The sequence below is a fragment of the Galleria mellonella genome, unplaced genomic scaffold, assembly GCF_026898425.1.
Source record: "Galleria mellonella isolate WM207_F2 unplaced genomic scaffold, CSIRO_AGI_GalMel_v1 utg36, whole genome shotgun sequence".
NCBI classification, from domain to species: Eukaryota; Metazoa; Arthropoda; class Insecta; order Lepidoptera; family Pyralidae; genus Galleria; species Galleria mellonella.
Genome location: NW_026442086.1, coordinates 7965096 through 7980279, shown reverse-complemented (window position 1 = coordinate 7980279; position 15184 = coordinate 7965096). Strand labels below are relative to the sequence as shown.

Below are 15184 nucleotides of genomic sequence, written 5' to 3'. Positions count from 1 at the left end.
AATTTATTTCATACACACGTATTTTCAAAATTACCAACTAGTTTCAGACTCAATTGAAGTTAGACTTGAAATATTTCACCTTTCACAGGGGATATTTCACATGCTGTGCCAAATCATACTTCGCATATGCTATGTTATTTTTACAGTGCTACAAATCACTATAAATGAAATCGCAAATAGACGTTGCTTTCGGATTCACTGTTAATGGCGTACGAAGACGCCATTAGCAGTAAAATGCTGTGAGGCTTATTACAAAATGCATAATTCATATTTCACTTTCAACAGCAAATAGTAACAAATGCGACATTAAGTTATAGCGACCGAAAATCACACCTGTGATTTCACAGATTTCGTAAAGTGAATAAAGTTGATTAAATGTTTGTATTTGTTCTAATATCATAATATAAAAGGTAAATTGAATTATTTAAAATTTATTAGATTTTTTTTGTTTATAATGGATAAATTCAAAAAAGACTTGATTAATTTAAAAAAAATGTTCACCTATAGAAAGTCACATTATTAGTGAGTTATACGGGAAATATTTTACAATTAAAAAAGTCATACAAAGCCGGGGCGGGGCGCTAGTTACAAATAATACTACAGTTGCAATGTTCAACAAAATATACCAGTACGTAATGGTGAACTTTCTTGGTCGTGAAATTCAACCATGTTGATGTAGTTCGAATGCATTTACGGTATGTTACATATGCTTAGTAAGTTTACGCGGGAAAATTAACTACAAGGTTAACAGTCAAACTGTATAACCGAAATGGTGAGAAAGTAACGAGTGGCGTTAAAAAGGACACGTTTTTACAGTTTCTGCCTATCCAGAATGATGAGAAAGAATATCAGTGTTTTGCTGTTTTTAGGGCAAAGCAATAAACTGTATTGTGATCATTTTGTGTTACTGTGGCATACGCATGAAGGGAAAAAATTCTTACTAATTTTATGCATTTTGTTTTTTTATTTTTTGTACATGTATCTTTTTTTATCTTTTCTCACCGTGCATCTATGTCTATTGTTGTTTGTATGCTGTAAGTAATGCAAATAAATTATCTATCTATGTATCTAAAAAGCGTAATTTAATATCGATATATTCTGCAAATGTTATAAGTGTGAAATGTTGTTATGTAAATTACATATTTGTTATTCAACACGTTTTAACGGTTGAATAGATATGAATGAAATTTGATAAACAGATTGACAATATCCTAGGTTACACAGTGTTTTATTATCCGCTTGTTTCGATTTGATTTCCAGCACAATACATTGGAATTCATGAATTGATCTATTTGTTATACCATATTTAGGAATTTTTCTATTTATTTGTTAAAAAATTATAAATTTTATAATATTTATTACGTTTCACTTTAAATTGTAAAAGTGTAAAATTATGGTCGAAACGTTATGGTGGTAAAAAGTAACAAACTCATTTTTCGAATTGTATTTATTATAATAATATAGATTGCAAACTTCATTAATTAATAAATAAATCTATAGTCATATATAATTATTGTACTTATTTATATAAATATTACTTATATAAGTATTTGCCGTAATACAAGTAATTAGCTTTTTGCATCCGGAATAGAAAGAGCCATCTCTTCCCTTGGAAGGACATGGTCGTGAGATGGGCAGCGTTCCTCTTAAAACATTATTGAAGCCTAACTGCGGTTGCCAACCCGCCTGCCGAGCGTGGCAACTACTGGAAAAACTGCCCAAGGGGGAAGCCTATGTTCAAGAGTAGACATGGTTGGTATGATGATATAATATGGTATATAAGGGATGGGATGGAAGGGATTATTAACATGGTTCAGTAAAAATATCATTAAAGTTAGCAGATGACAAGATAATTTTTTTACAAAGATAACTCATTTCTTTAGTTCCCAGTTGTAATCAAAGGAAATGAATAAATTTACAACATAGTTTTTTTTTATATCTTTATACAGGATGAAATCAATTCTAAACTGATTTTTTTTTTTTACTGAAAAGATATATTTATATATTTTTGTTATACAACTTAGAATGGTAAACATGCTGACGGCCCACCTGATGGAAAATGGTAACCGTCGCCTATAGACATGAGCAGTACTGCGGACATAACAGAGTATACTGTTTCGCCCATGATACCCCCCATGCGTTGTCATCCCTGAGGACTCAGGTGTTATTGCAGTTTAATTTTTGTAGAAAAATAACTGGTTTTATAAATAAAAGGTAAACCTGTTATTTTTCATCGCGTTATATCTCGATTGTGTATTTAAAATATAACTAGTTTTTTTTACAAATGAAGTCAGTTCTTTTCGTAGAACGCAACCTTTAATTACAAATAATAATAACCCTACATATACAATAAAAACAAACAATATTTTCGAAATGGGTGACAAAAATTTTTGAACCACTCACACCAACACGCTATATCTGGCTGTCAAGTTACGTGAAGCTTTCGATATTCAGTCGATTGTCCGATTGAAAAAAAATTATGTTCGAATAATAACGATAGCTTAAAATTTTAACAGTGATCTCAAATCACCCTGTATAATAACAGTGAAAAGAAAAAGTAATAAAACTACTACTAGAAATGAATCTAATTTGAAAGTCAGAGACTGTCTACGTGCTCGCTGGGTAGTTGGAGGTGTCTAGAAATCGATTCGTCATTCTGATCAGGATGGACTCTATAAATAAATGTAAGTCATCCTAATGTCTCTTTAACCGATTTCAAAAACAAGGAGGTTCCGAAATCGGTCATATTTTATTTATGTTCGTTACCACTTAACTGTGTCAGTTGTAAACCGATTCGGAGTGTTCTTTTTTTATCTGAAAGGATATACTTACAGATTGATCTTGTGAAATTTTTATCGAAATCAGTCGAGTAGTTTATTTTTTAAATCATAATAACTATTTTTTCCGCTATTGAAGTGTTTTTTTTTTATGTAACACAATTTAATTATAACCAAAAACAAAACGTATTGAATTTACGATCTATTTCCGAGATACGAATCCACAGACATACAAATAAAATGAAGTAAAGGATGTAATGGAAGTTACTAAATTATTATACTCGTAATAAATAATTTATTATATACTCTTCAGTAATACAACTGTTAAATCCACATCTAATTTGATGCAATAGTTTTTGCGTGACGTTGGGAAAAACATACAAAAAAATTCTAAATTTGCTAATTTTCTGCCACTCTTTAGAATCAACTTCCAGCAGCAGTATTTCCGAACGGATACGACAACATAACCTTCAAGGAAAAAGCATATTCCTTTTTAAAAGGCCGGCAGCACACCTGCAGTGCCGTTGGTGTTGCGGGTGATCATGGGCGGCGGTAGTCACTTACCGTCAGGTGAGTCGAAAATCTATTTGTTTTATTGAGAGTCCCCATATTATTTTTCCTTAAATATCTCCCATGTTTTAATGAAATTATGTTTTAATAAAAATTATCACAGTATACTAAATACCAATAAAAGTGTGTACGCAACTCTCACACAAACATCTTGCTCGCACTATCGCAATAAATTAGACAAACATACATTCGTACAAAACATATCTGTACATCTTGGTGATCGTATCTGGAAACCAGTGACAATACCCGGGACAGTTCAATGTCTCGCTTATTGTCACAGTGTATTGAACTTACCTTGAAATCTATCTGATGGCTAGTTGCTGATTATCGCAAACTTTAATAAGAGAAACATGGACTGAAAGGTGATGCGTGTGACAATTTTACCAGAGGGAGACTTTGTACAAAAGTCGATTGCTTGGGTACCTCTGTCCCATTCGTGTTTCAACCGTGAAGCAGTTGTGTTTGCATGGCTGTGTTTCGGTTTGAAGGGTGCGATATGGCGTGAATTTACAGGGTACAGAGGAATAACATCTGACTCCTTAGTAATGGCAACGCATGGGAGGTATCATGGGCGAAACAGTATACTCTGTTATGTCCATGGTACTGCTCATGTCTATAGGCGTCGGTTACCACTGTCCATCAGGTGGGCCGTCAGCTCGTTTGCCATTCTAAGTTGTATAAAAAAAAATTACTGCAAGTATCATAAAAATAGAAACACGTATGGGACAGGGGTATTTATTTACTTATTTATTTATTTTACAAAATTATAAATATACTAATTATTAATTAGAAGTGGTACAATAGGCGGCCTTATCACTAAGCGATCTATTACTCTTCTATCTCCTTCTATATAAGAGGAAGAAGTTATAAAAGAGATAATATCTGTCAAGCGAGAATGAAAATGAGTAGAGTTCACCGTCGAAGGACGTATGGTGGTTAAATAGATAAAAATAAAAACAGTTTAAGAAATTATTATAAATTTTATATATTTATAAATTACTTTTTTTTTTTAATTTTTTACTCAAGTAAACTTCAATTATTTTTGATATTTTTTTATAATTCTAACAACTTGGTAATTATCTGGCAGTAAGATAAGCATTACGGTATAGACCTGTGGGAGGGGAGAGGAAAGGGTATTGTTAATAATAGAGATCTGACAACTCCGTTGCCAATACCGTATCAGGTCGACCTCCACGCGGTTCTCCCTGGAAACCATCTTTATTCTTTATAAATTCATCACTATAGACCAACTGGCCTGTTTCATCCTCACTTATCACCTCTCACTGGTGATCCAGACAGCGTATACCGATAGCGCAGGCGGGGTAACCATTCTAGTATCATCCATTAAAAAAGTATAGACATATGGTAGTCTAAACAATAAATGAATATCAGTAGATACAACGCCATCTAGTTCTAAGATAAACAAACTTTGTCCTATGTGACATAACAAAATAACAATACATACTTTTTTTTAAATACATACTTATTCATATATTTAAATATATGCCTATATATTTAAATAGACTTATTTCAACCAATACAAAAAGGTATACACATGAATATGAATGTGAGGGAATTGACTACATGACTATTTGAAGGTCATCATCATCATTATCAGCCATTATCCGTCCACTGCTGGACATAGGTCTCCCCCATAGACTGTCATAAGGAACGGTCCTGGTAGGGGATCGTCCTACATTCCGTTTGCCCGTGACGCCATTACTTAAGAACCTTTTTCATCCACTGACTCCAGCCCATTGGCACTGCAATCGCATTTAAGGTCGTCATTCCATATGGTAGGGTATATGGGCATCGTTTGGCCATAAATTATCACTGCAACACGCACTGGTTAAAGATCTTCATTTTCAAACTTTGAGGTATTTTGAAGGTCGCAATCACTCAAGAACCGTTCTTCTCCAACGGTTGACGGTTCTTCGAGCTATGTAACGTTAAATCAACTTCCATGCATTCCTCTTGGAAACCATCAGGGTTAATTCCTGATGAATTCATTGGATACTAACATACTCGACCAAGTGCAAACATGTCGAGTTCTACATTCCCTACTATGAGAACAGTCGATGAATGTATCTCACTCCTGTCGGGACGGCTTCCACGTGGTTCCCCCTAGAAACCATTGTAAATAATTTCTGAGACGCCCACTGGCCTTACTTCATCCTCACCTATCATCCCTCACTTATATTTTATTAGCGCATACTAACAACGCAAGTGGGTTTCCATTCCATTTTATTTGTAAAATTAAACTTTTTAATTATTCTCCAAGTCTGTATCAACTGATCATTATGTCGGAAAACTATAAAAGATCAAGTAAAAGGATCAATAAAGCAATAAGCAAAGGTTCATAAAGCAAATACAACCAACCAGCTTAGGCGGAGCCGTTTGATTTTGTAATTACATCTCTACGACAATTATTATAAGGATAAATGTCAACTGAAACTGGTCCGACGTGCCTATTGCAATGTGGAGGTCATTTTCCAGCAAAAGAAAAAAAAATCAACACCAATGTGCGTAGTTTGTATGAGACGCTTTTGTCCAATAGATACACAGTGAGACACAGAGTGCTTCTCTTTCAGTCGTTTGAAAAGGGCAAAGGACGGTTGACCATTCATAAAGATCAGATCGCTTTGTAAGGAAAAGATGTGACTGTTTTAAACGCTACAAATGGTTGCAAGAAATTTTTTTTTTTTGTTGTATTCTTAGGCAAAGGTTGACGTGAGAGTTTTCGTATGTATTTTTTTTATCTCGTTGTATTGTTGATTTTTGTAAAAAGGTTTAAATATTGAACATTGTTTAATTAATTTAAAAACATAACATATAATTCAGACTTCGTCTTAATAAAGAACTTTATGGTAACATATCATGTTATTATCATAAGACCAGTTTATGTTTTTCTCTTTTTTAAATAAAATTAATTGTACCTATTTCGATTAAAACTTATTGAATTTGGTATTCTCAGCAGTACCTACCATATATACTATTGGTTTATTTTATTCCTATTTTTTATTTATTTTATTTTACTGGCACTTATATTATAAAACAGATCACAACCATAAAAAACTTAAATAATAGTTACATTTGTGATTCGGCTAGGTTATAATCCAATCACATTATGTGCACAGCTCGAGTAATACATGAAAAGCAAACACGTAAAATAAAGAAAATACATAAAACGTTATATAAATATATAAAAGATAAAACTATATAAAAAAAAACATATTTTCTATCATATTACGGGTACAAAATAGAAAACAAGTTCTTCGTAAAGGGCAAATATTTTGTACCGAATATGTCGATGGATTCATGATTGATGGATATTCAACTAACTAGTAATATGGACCAGTAATATGTATACTAATAAGACCTTTGGTGTTGAAGATTGATTACTATTACTGGGTACAGAGGAATAACACCTGAGTCCTCAGGAATGGCGACGCATGGGGGTATCATGTGCGAAATAGTATACTCTGTTATGTCTATGGTACTGCTCATGTCTATAGGCGACGGTTATCACTTTTCATCAGGTGGGCCGTCAGCTTGTGTGCCATTCTAAGTTGCATAAAAAATCAGTATCTACACACCTTTTGTTTTATCTATGTCCACAACTCATGTCAGGCATACGCGACTGTACTATTCTTGTACTCCTTCCTTCCAACTCATGCATGATGATAGATCATGTATGAGTTGGGAGGATGGATGATGATGGGAAAAGGAGGACGATTGAGCATATTCGATTAAACTAGGTCTTTTCTTTTTTATTTCTAGTTTTAAATTGTTCATAGACAATAGTTTTTTTTTTCTATATGATCATTTATTACATACATCTTGTAGATTTACGTATCTGAACCAGTAATTATATAAAGTAACCTATATTCTAAGTGAAGATATAGCCTACTCGTGTAGCAAGTTTCATTCAAATCTATACAGTAGTTTTTGCATAAAAGAGTAATAAACATCTATACGTCCAATCGTTACGAACTTTGGCATTTAGATAGATAGATAGATAGATAGATAATTTATTTACATTACTTACAGCACACAAATTACAATAAAAAAAAAATTACACATAATACACAGCAAAAGAGATAAAAGAATGAAAATAAAAAAGCACAAATAAAAAAAACAAAATATATAAGCTAACAATCTTCTTTCTTTCCCTTCCTTCATGCGTGTGCCATAGTAACACAAAATGGTCACAGCTCAGTTTATTGCTTTGCCCTTAAAAGAGCAAAACACTGATATTCTGCTGTGGCCAAGAGTCAGTTTTACGATATTCATAGGATCAATATATTAGTTACACATACAGTCTCACACATAATATTATGCGTCTGCTATTATGTACATAAACATTCACACATAGAGACACATAAAAAAATATATACTTAGATTTTGTATTGCTATGGCACACTCACAAACGAAAATTGTATTTAGCTTTATGTATTTTGTTTTTTTTTTTATCATTTATGTTATCTCGTTTTTTTTTGTATATGTATGTTGTAATTTGTGTGCTGTAAGTAATGCAATTAAATTATCTATCTATCTATCTAGATTATACATATACAGCGTCTCCATACGAATGCTTCGAGAATAATGGCTCAACTTTTTCTAACAGTTTTACGTATTAAATAGTTATGAGTGATTCCTTTATAACTTTTTAACTTCTATGTTTACTTTGTCTATGTTTGCATCTTTTTTATGCTTAAAAACACAAATAATTTATTAAATAATTATATATCTAAACGTCAAGATACATTTTATGCGTAAGTATATAGAACACTAATAATAAAACGAGTCAACAAATTTGACAATTAGCTGACAAAAAGTTGACCCGTTTTTGAGACTCGATGCTCTATCTATATAATCTAAGTCTATGTAACATAGTGAAAAATCCTAATAGTAATATTTTTGTTAATATTTTATTTATTTTTATTTATTTCTTATTGCATTCCATAATATAATTTGTCGATAACATTTCAATTATGGACCCCGTTGGGCACAGCAAGTACGAGAGAGGAGGACGACACTTTTTTCACTTTAGAAATAGTCTAAGGATCTGTTACAATATTATCCAGTCATTGAAATTGTATCACGATAGGTACGTATTTTCTTATTATTATTATTATTTTTCATTATTTAAGTATTAGTGTGTATCTATTCATATCGTAATTGTTATTAGTATTATATAGTTATTTAATATATTCTGTAGTTTATAATTATTTATATTCATATTGTAAAAATAATTAATAAATAGTTTAATAATAAAATTTTAGCAATGTCAGTTTTAGCTATGTCTTAAATCATTATCAATTCATAATTAGTTATTTATTTATAAATTACAAGATAAATTCTGTTTGTCATTCAAGTATTCGTCAATAGTATAGTAGCATTTAGTTATTAATAACTTTTGAAGATTTCTTGCAAAAATATTGTCATTTTCTTCAATTTTTTAGTGTTTCTGGCAATCTGTTATATATTTTTATTGATGACAATATTATGTATCTACTAATTACTTATACATACAATGTTAGGATGTTTTTGTGTCTGTACACAAAAACATAAAGTCATAGACAAATAAGCATAAACAACACCAGAAACTTTGAGACGCATGTTAAAAAAGTTCATAAGGTCATTTATTGTTTCTAGTTATAATTTGCTGTAGTAACCTACCTACCTATTACTAATATTGTAAATGTAAGAAATACTCATTGTAAAAATAAAATAGATTTTAAATCGCTGAACGAAAAATGGAGCTATAAAGGATTTTATTTTATATTTGTGTAATTACATTTAAAATTACAATAAACAGATAAATAAATAAATTGGCATACTAGAATAAAAACAAGGTTGGTCGCTTCGTGGAAATTTATTTTATTAATCTAATAATACTACTTATAATAATTATTATTGGATTAATAAAAAACACTTAATTTTTATTCTGAGAATAATCTCTTAGCGTAAATAAAATAATTAATAGATGTTTCATTTATTAATAATTAATTTTAAATAGAAATAACTGGGCATAATGTCTAATTTATTTTACAAACTGATTAAATGTTAAAATATGTTTTTACAAGTATATTTATCATTTAATTACAATAATTATCAATACAAAACAATTTAATATTTTTTGTTCTTTTAATCAGATCCGTAAAGCATTTATATGATGTGACATTATTTCTTTGAAATTTGTAATTCGAATGATAGCCAACATGGCGGCAAGCGCCCGCGCATTTTGTAGGCTTCAAAAAAAGAACACACCAGCAAGATGGCCGACTTTCTCACCAGTGTCTAGTGCTGCTGACGTCACAGGACGACGTGTCCTTGTGACTATGTCTAGCTTTTTACTGCGTTTTATTCGAAAAATATATTTTCATATCATTTTAATCTGTGTTTTGTTAAACTACGATATCTCTTTGTTTGTAATGTTTAATGGCGTTGAACTTTACAATAACAGTTTGTTTTAATGTATAAATATTCAATAATAATTTACGATGATTTAAAATAAATGTTCAATAAAAAATTGGTAAAAATAACAAAGTTAAAAGAATAATAACGTAAAAATAAATGAACAAAACAAAAACAAAATACGAGAAAACAAAGAAAAAATAAAATGTACTCACCGAACAAAATAAACAGAAAAGTGCACAGAAGTCCAATAAAATTATAAAATAAAGTCAAAATAAAAACACAACACGACACAAGTCACTACAGTTTTTTTTCTATAAATCTTGAATCAATTTGAAGGCACAGTACGTGCTATTGTAAATAATTGGCTAAATTTTATAAAAAATGTTCGATTTAACTGAGCCCGCCAGCCAAGAATTTAAAGAAAAATAAGCTATTAAAAATATAATATAAAAAAAAATTATATAATAAAAAAAATATTTAAAAAATAGATCGTACTATTCGAAATTCAAACTAGAATCTAGCTAGAACAAGTCGGCACGCGTTCCGAGTTCTTTAGTCAAAAAATCGCGACATACTGGCGCGCTAATAAACTTGCAGGAAGGACGTCTTTTCCTAGTGATGTAGACATAAAATACTTTTCAAAAAATCGCCAACGAGCGTTTTGAGCCAAAAAATCTAACCTAACCTAACCCTGGCGGGCGGGCGACTGGCGGGCGCGTAGGGGCCGCATTGCCAAATATTTTTTTTTGCATCTCGGCCGAATTATGCACTTGTATGCGACTTACGTCGTCCCTTCATTGTAGTGGTGCGACATGTACCGATTGGGCATTTTTATGTCGTCTTCGTGTGTGTATCACTCACACATGCGTGACCAACGAAATTTCTGACTGTGTGCGTCTGGTAGCCCTTTGGTTAAGAGTTTATTTTAAAAAATCGACGTGTTATGTAAACATCCAATTTTTGGGGCTAAAATACTTAGGTGTTGCCCGGAGGGGTCGACGGCCGCATTTTTCGGGAACTCTGACTAATTTCGCTAAAAGGATCCGTTTTGATTTACACACTCCGGTAACAGAAGCCAGTGTTTGGTTTACGAACGCTCCTCGCCTGTAGGTACCAACTTTACGGCGCGAACGCATTTTAAAATTCGAACTTCGATATGACATTATTTTTTTTAATTCGTCGCTACATAAGACGCAACGCAGTAGTCGTACACTTCCTCTGTTTTATTTTCATCCTTGTCTATGACTTAAGACGGAGTTTTATTAATACGACTCACTAGTCCTTGGAATGTCCTAGTGATCAATTATGCCGCGATGCAAGATAAACAATTATTATGGAAAATACCATACCTTACCTAATACAATGTTATACAATTATTCTAATACCTATATTCAAATTAACAACATTATGTTAAACAGACTAGATAATTCAACATGTGGCTTTGAAGAAAACTAAAACTAAAATAATTATTAAATAAGGTCATGTTAGTGTCATTTTTCTACTTAAAACATTATTTCATGTTTTGGTTATAATAATGTCAAATATGTACTTATTCAATGTTTTTGTTTTAATAAAAAAAAAAAATCCTTAAGAAATTTATTATAAAACTTATATTTGGAGCATAGCATTATATGGATGTCAAACATGGACAATGACGCAGAAGGAAAGAAAGATGCTTGATGCATTCGAAATGTGGACATGGAGGAGAATGGAAAGGATAAGCTGGACAGAAAAACTAACGAACGAGGAAGTCCTAAAAAGAGTAAACGAGAAGAGAACATTGGTTGAAATAATAAAGAATAGAAGAGGCAAAATGCTGGGCCACCTTATACGACATGACGATTTTTTTAAGAGCATAATAGAAGGAAAGATACAGGGCAAAAGAGGAAGAGGAAGACCAAGGATTAACTACATGGGACAGATAAAGGAAACACTAGGCGTCATGTCGTATAGGGAGATAAAGGATATGGCCTGGGATAGAGCTGGCTGGAGGAAGATGCACGAATTAGTTGCACCGACAAGAGGAAACTCTTAAATGAAAAGAGAGAGAAAAAAAATTGCTTATAACACATCTATGTACTTTTTCTTCGGGGCATTCAAAGAGTGGGCGGAACTTCTTAGATTTTTTAGATAAATTTATTTATGCATTTTGTATATGATTAAAATACTTAATTTAGCTATGAGGTCACATCCTTCGGTGGTATTTGTTATATATAGAAAGAACATAAAGACATGTTTATTTATAGATATTATTATATTTTTTTTGCAATTTAAATGCTTCAAATTGAATCAACTATATTACGTACGAGTATCTTTCTCCATTCGGCTCAATCGCAGAGCATCTTCTTGACGCCTCTATAATACAGTATACCCAGTTTTTCTGCAGGGAAATGGATTATTTGTAATGGGGTTTAACAATCCCATTGTAAGCAATATACTCTATCGGGGGGAAAGGGATTGTTAGTAATGGAGACTGAGAATCCCATTGCTAGCAATATACCCAACCAGGTCGACATCCTCGCGGTTCCCCCTGGAAACTATCATGGTTAATTCTTGATGAATTCATCATGATGGGCTAACTGGCCTGTTTTCATTCTCATCTTTCACCCTTCACTGGTGCTCCGCCAGCATATCCCGTTAGCGGAGGCGGGGTTACCACACCATTTTTACCCATCAAAAAAAAATACTCTATCAGGTCGACCTCCACGCAGTTCCACCTAAAAGCTATCGTAGTTAATTCATGTGGAATTCGTCACGACGGCCAATTGACCTGACTTCGTTTCACCTATCACAACTCTATGGTGCCCCGCCGCGTATACCGACAGCGCAGGTGGGGTGCAGGTGCTATTCCATTTTTACCCTTAAAAGAAACATGTCAGCTCTCTTATTTTATCACCTATTTTCATCAGTAACCTTCTTACTTATTTACCCTTTACGATTTACTTTTCCTATCCTATCCTTTAACTGTCCACTGCTGAACATAAGCCTCGCCCTTTGGAAGGTTTTGCCAGTAGTTGCCACGATTGGCAAGCGAATTGGCAACTGCAGTTAAGCTTTGGAAATGTTTTAAGAAGGACTCTGCTGCCCCTCCCCTATCCTCCCTTAGATGCCTCTTACACTCACGAGAAAGGAAGGGGTGGCCTGTTCTATGCATGGCAAAATCTCTTATAAATTAATTAATTCTCATTCTTCTTTTTTTCTTCTTTTCATTCTTAGAAGAAGAAAATTATAAATTTCTTATAAATTTATTAATTCAAAATTCCGTGAAATCATCCATTCATATAATATACATATATTTATTCCATCTATGTATATGTATATACACATTAGATTGACGTCTATAAGGACTTGTTTGTTTAATAAAGGCATAATACCTTTATCTTCAGGATGGGTATCATGGACGACACAATACACTATGTTATGTCCATGGCACCGATCATGTCTATAGGCGACGGTTACCACTTTCCATCAGGTGGGCCGTCAGCTTGTTTGTAATTTTAATTTGCATAAAACATAATAATAAAATTATTGTTCATTCGCATTTAAAATACATATCAGGCAATGAAAAAATTTACAAGACACATAGGCGAAGGAATAGAATCCTATGAAGGGATTTCTTCCAGTCAACGTGAAATACGACCTCGTCCCCACGCGGGGAAAGTTGTGAGTAAAAGCTAGTGATTTATATTTAAATAAAAATGTATTGAAACAATATGTTTTTTTATTTGTAAATATATAAACAATTATAGATTTTACAAAGTTTCAAACATTTATTTCGTTTACAAAGCAGTGATATGAACTATAAAAGATTGTTTGTATAGTATTCTATGGATGTTGTTAGAAATTTACTTTGATTTTGTTTATATTTATACAGTTTTATGTTTGTTGTTATTGTAGTTTTTATAACAGAAGGAGACTTTGTACAAAAGTCGATTGCTTGGGTACCTCTGTCTCATTCGTGTTTCAACCGTGAAGCAGTTGTGTTTGCATGACTGTGTTTCGGTTTGAATGGTGGGATATGGCGTGAATTTACTGGGTACAGAGGAATAACACCTGAGTCCTCAGGAATGGCAACACATGGGGGGTATCATGGGCGAAACAGTATACTCTGTTATGTCCACGGTACTACTCATGTCTATAGGCGACGGTTACCACTTTCCATCAGGTGGGCCGTCAGCTTGTTTGCCATTCTAAGTTGTATATAAAAAAAAACATTGAAGAGAAGTATTGATATTTACCTTCGTATTTTAAAATTTAAACCTAAGAACCAAAAATATCCTGAGCATATCACGCTTCTAAAAAAGATTCATTAAAAAATTGTCTATACGCAAAAAACATTGGAGCGTGGTGAAGTAAAAAGGGCCCCAAAGGTCACCGGGACACAAACGCAGGTGACTTAAAAATAGTAGTCCCTTTTGAAACTATTCACTGGGCCCAACCTGATCGATAGTGTATACAGGATGGTTCAATAACTTTTTTCTTTTATTTTTAAACGATAAAGTCCTATCTATGGTCAAGTTTTTTTTTTTTTAAATATGGGATAATTGAATTCGCCTAATAATAAATAATGTGCACCAGAGGGAGACTTTGTACAAAAGTCGATTGCTTGGGTACCTCTGTCCCATTCGTGTTTCTATCGTGAAGCAGTTGTGTTTGCATGGCTGTGTTTCGGTTTGAAGGGTGGGATATGGCGTGAGTTTACTGGGTACAGAGAAATAACACCTGAGTCCTCAGGAATGGCAACGCATAGGGGGTATGTATTATTGTAATATAAATACATTGTAGTGTACTTCAGTACTTCAATATAATTATATGAAGAAGTAACAAAGTATTGTGGAAATTATCACATAAATACTCTATAAATTAAATTAATTAATACTATATATATATATAGTCTATGATAGGGTCAATTATATGTTTGTTTGTTTTTTTATTAAATTTTATTCAAACAGCCAATTCTGGAAAATCTTTGACTTGAGATATCAAGAACTTTTGCAATTATATAACTATTTATTACAAACACTAGATTTTCCTCTAAGCATTTTCTCTCTCACTGCATTTAGTCTCTGTTAGAGGTAGAGAGAGAGAAAAGAGGGAGCTATCTTTGCTAACAGGGAGGGAGATTGTTAGTAATGCGGACTACCAGTCCTATTGCTAACAATATACACTGTCGAGTCGACCTCCACGTGGTCCTGGAAACCATTGTGCTGAATTCCATGTGTATTCATCACGTCTAATCTGCCTTTTCATTCTCACCTATTATCTCTCACTGGTGCTCAGCCAGCGTATACCGTTAACGCAGGCGGGGTTACCATTTCATTATCACCCATTAAAAAAACTTCTTGCTAAAATTTATTAAACTAATCGCCATAAATACGATAAAGAATATATAAAATATAATGGGACAGATGGGA

The 15184-nt window shown here is 32.7% G+C and overlaps 1 protein-coding gene across 2 annotated transcripts in view; it reads right to left on the bottom strand.

Annotated features, from left to right (window-relative positions):
• Positions 1–10494, bottom strand: part of LOC113520740 (broad-complex core protein isoforms 1/2/3/4/5) — a 205466-nt gene extending 194972 nt beyond the window's left edge. Inside the window, exon 1 of one of the 2 annotated variants that reach the window (XM_052897486.1) lies at positions 9983–10494. The gene's annotated coding sequence lies outside the window, so the exon portion shown is untranslated. The remainder of the gene's footprint in view (positions 1–9982) is intronic. The other variant, XM_052897484.1, reaches the window with a different exon arrangement.
• Between the last annotated feature and the right edge of the window lie 4690 nt (positions 10495–15184).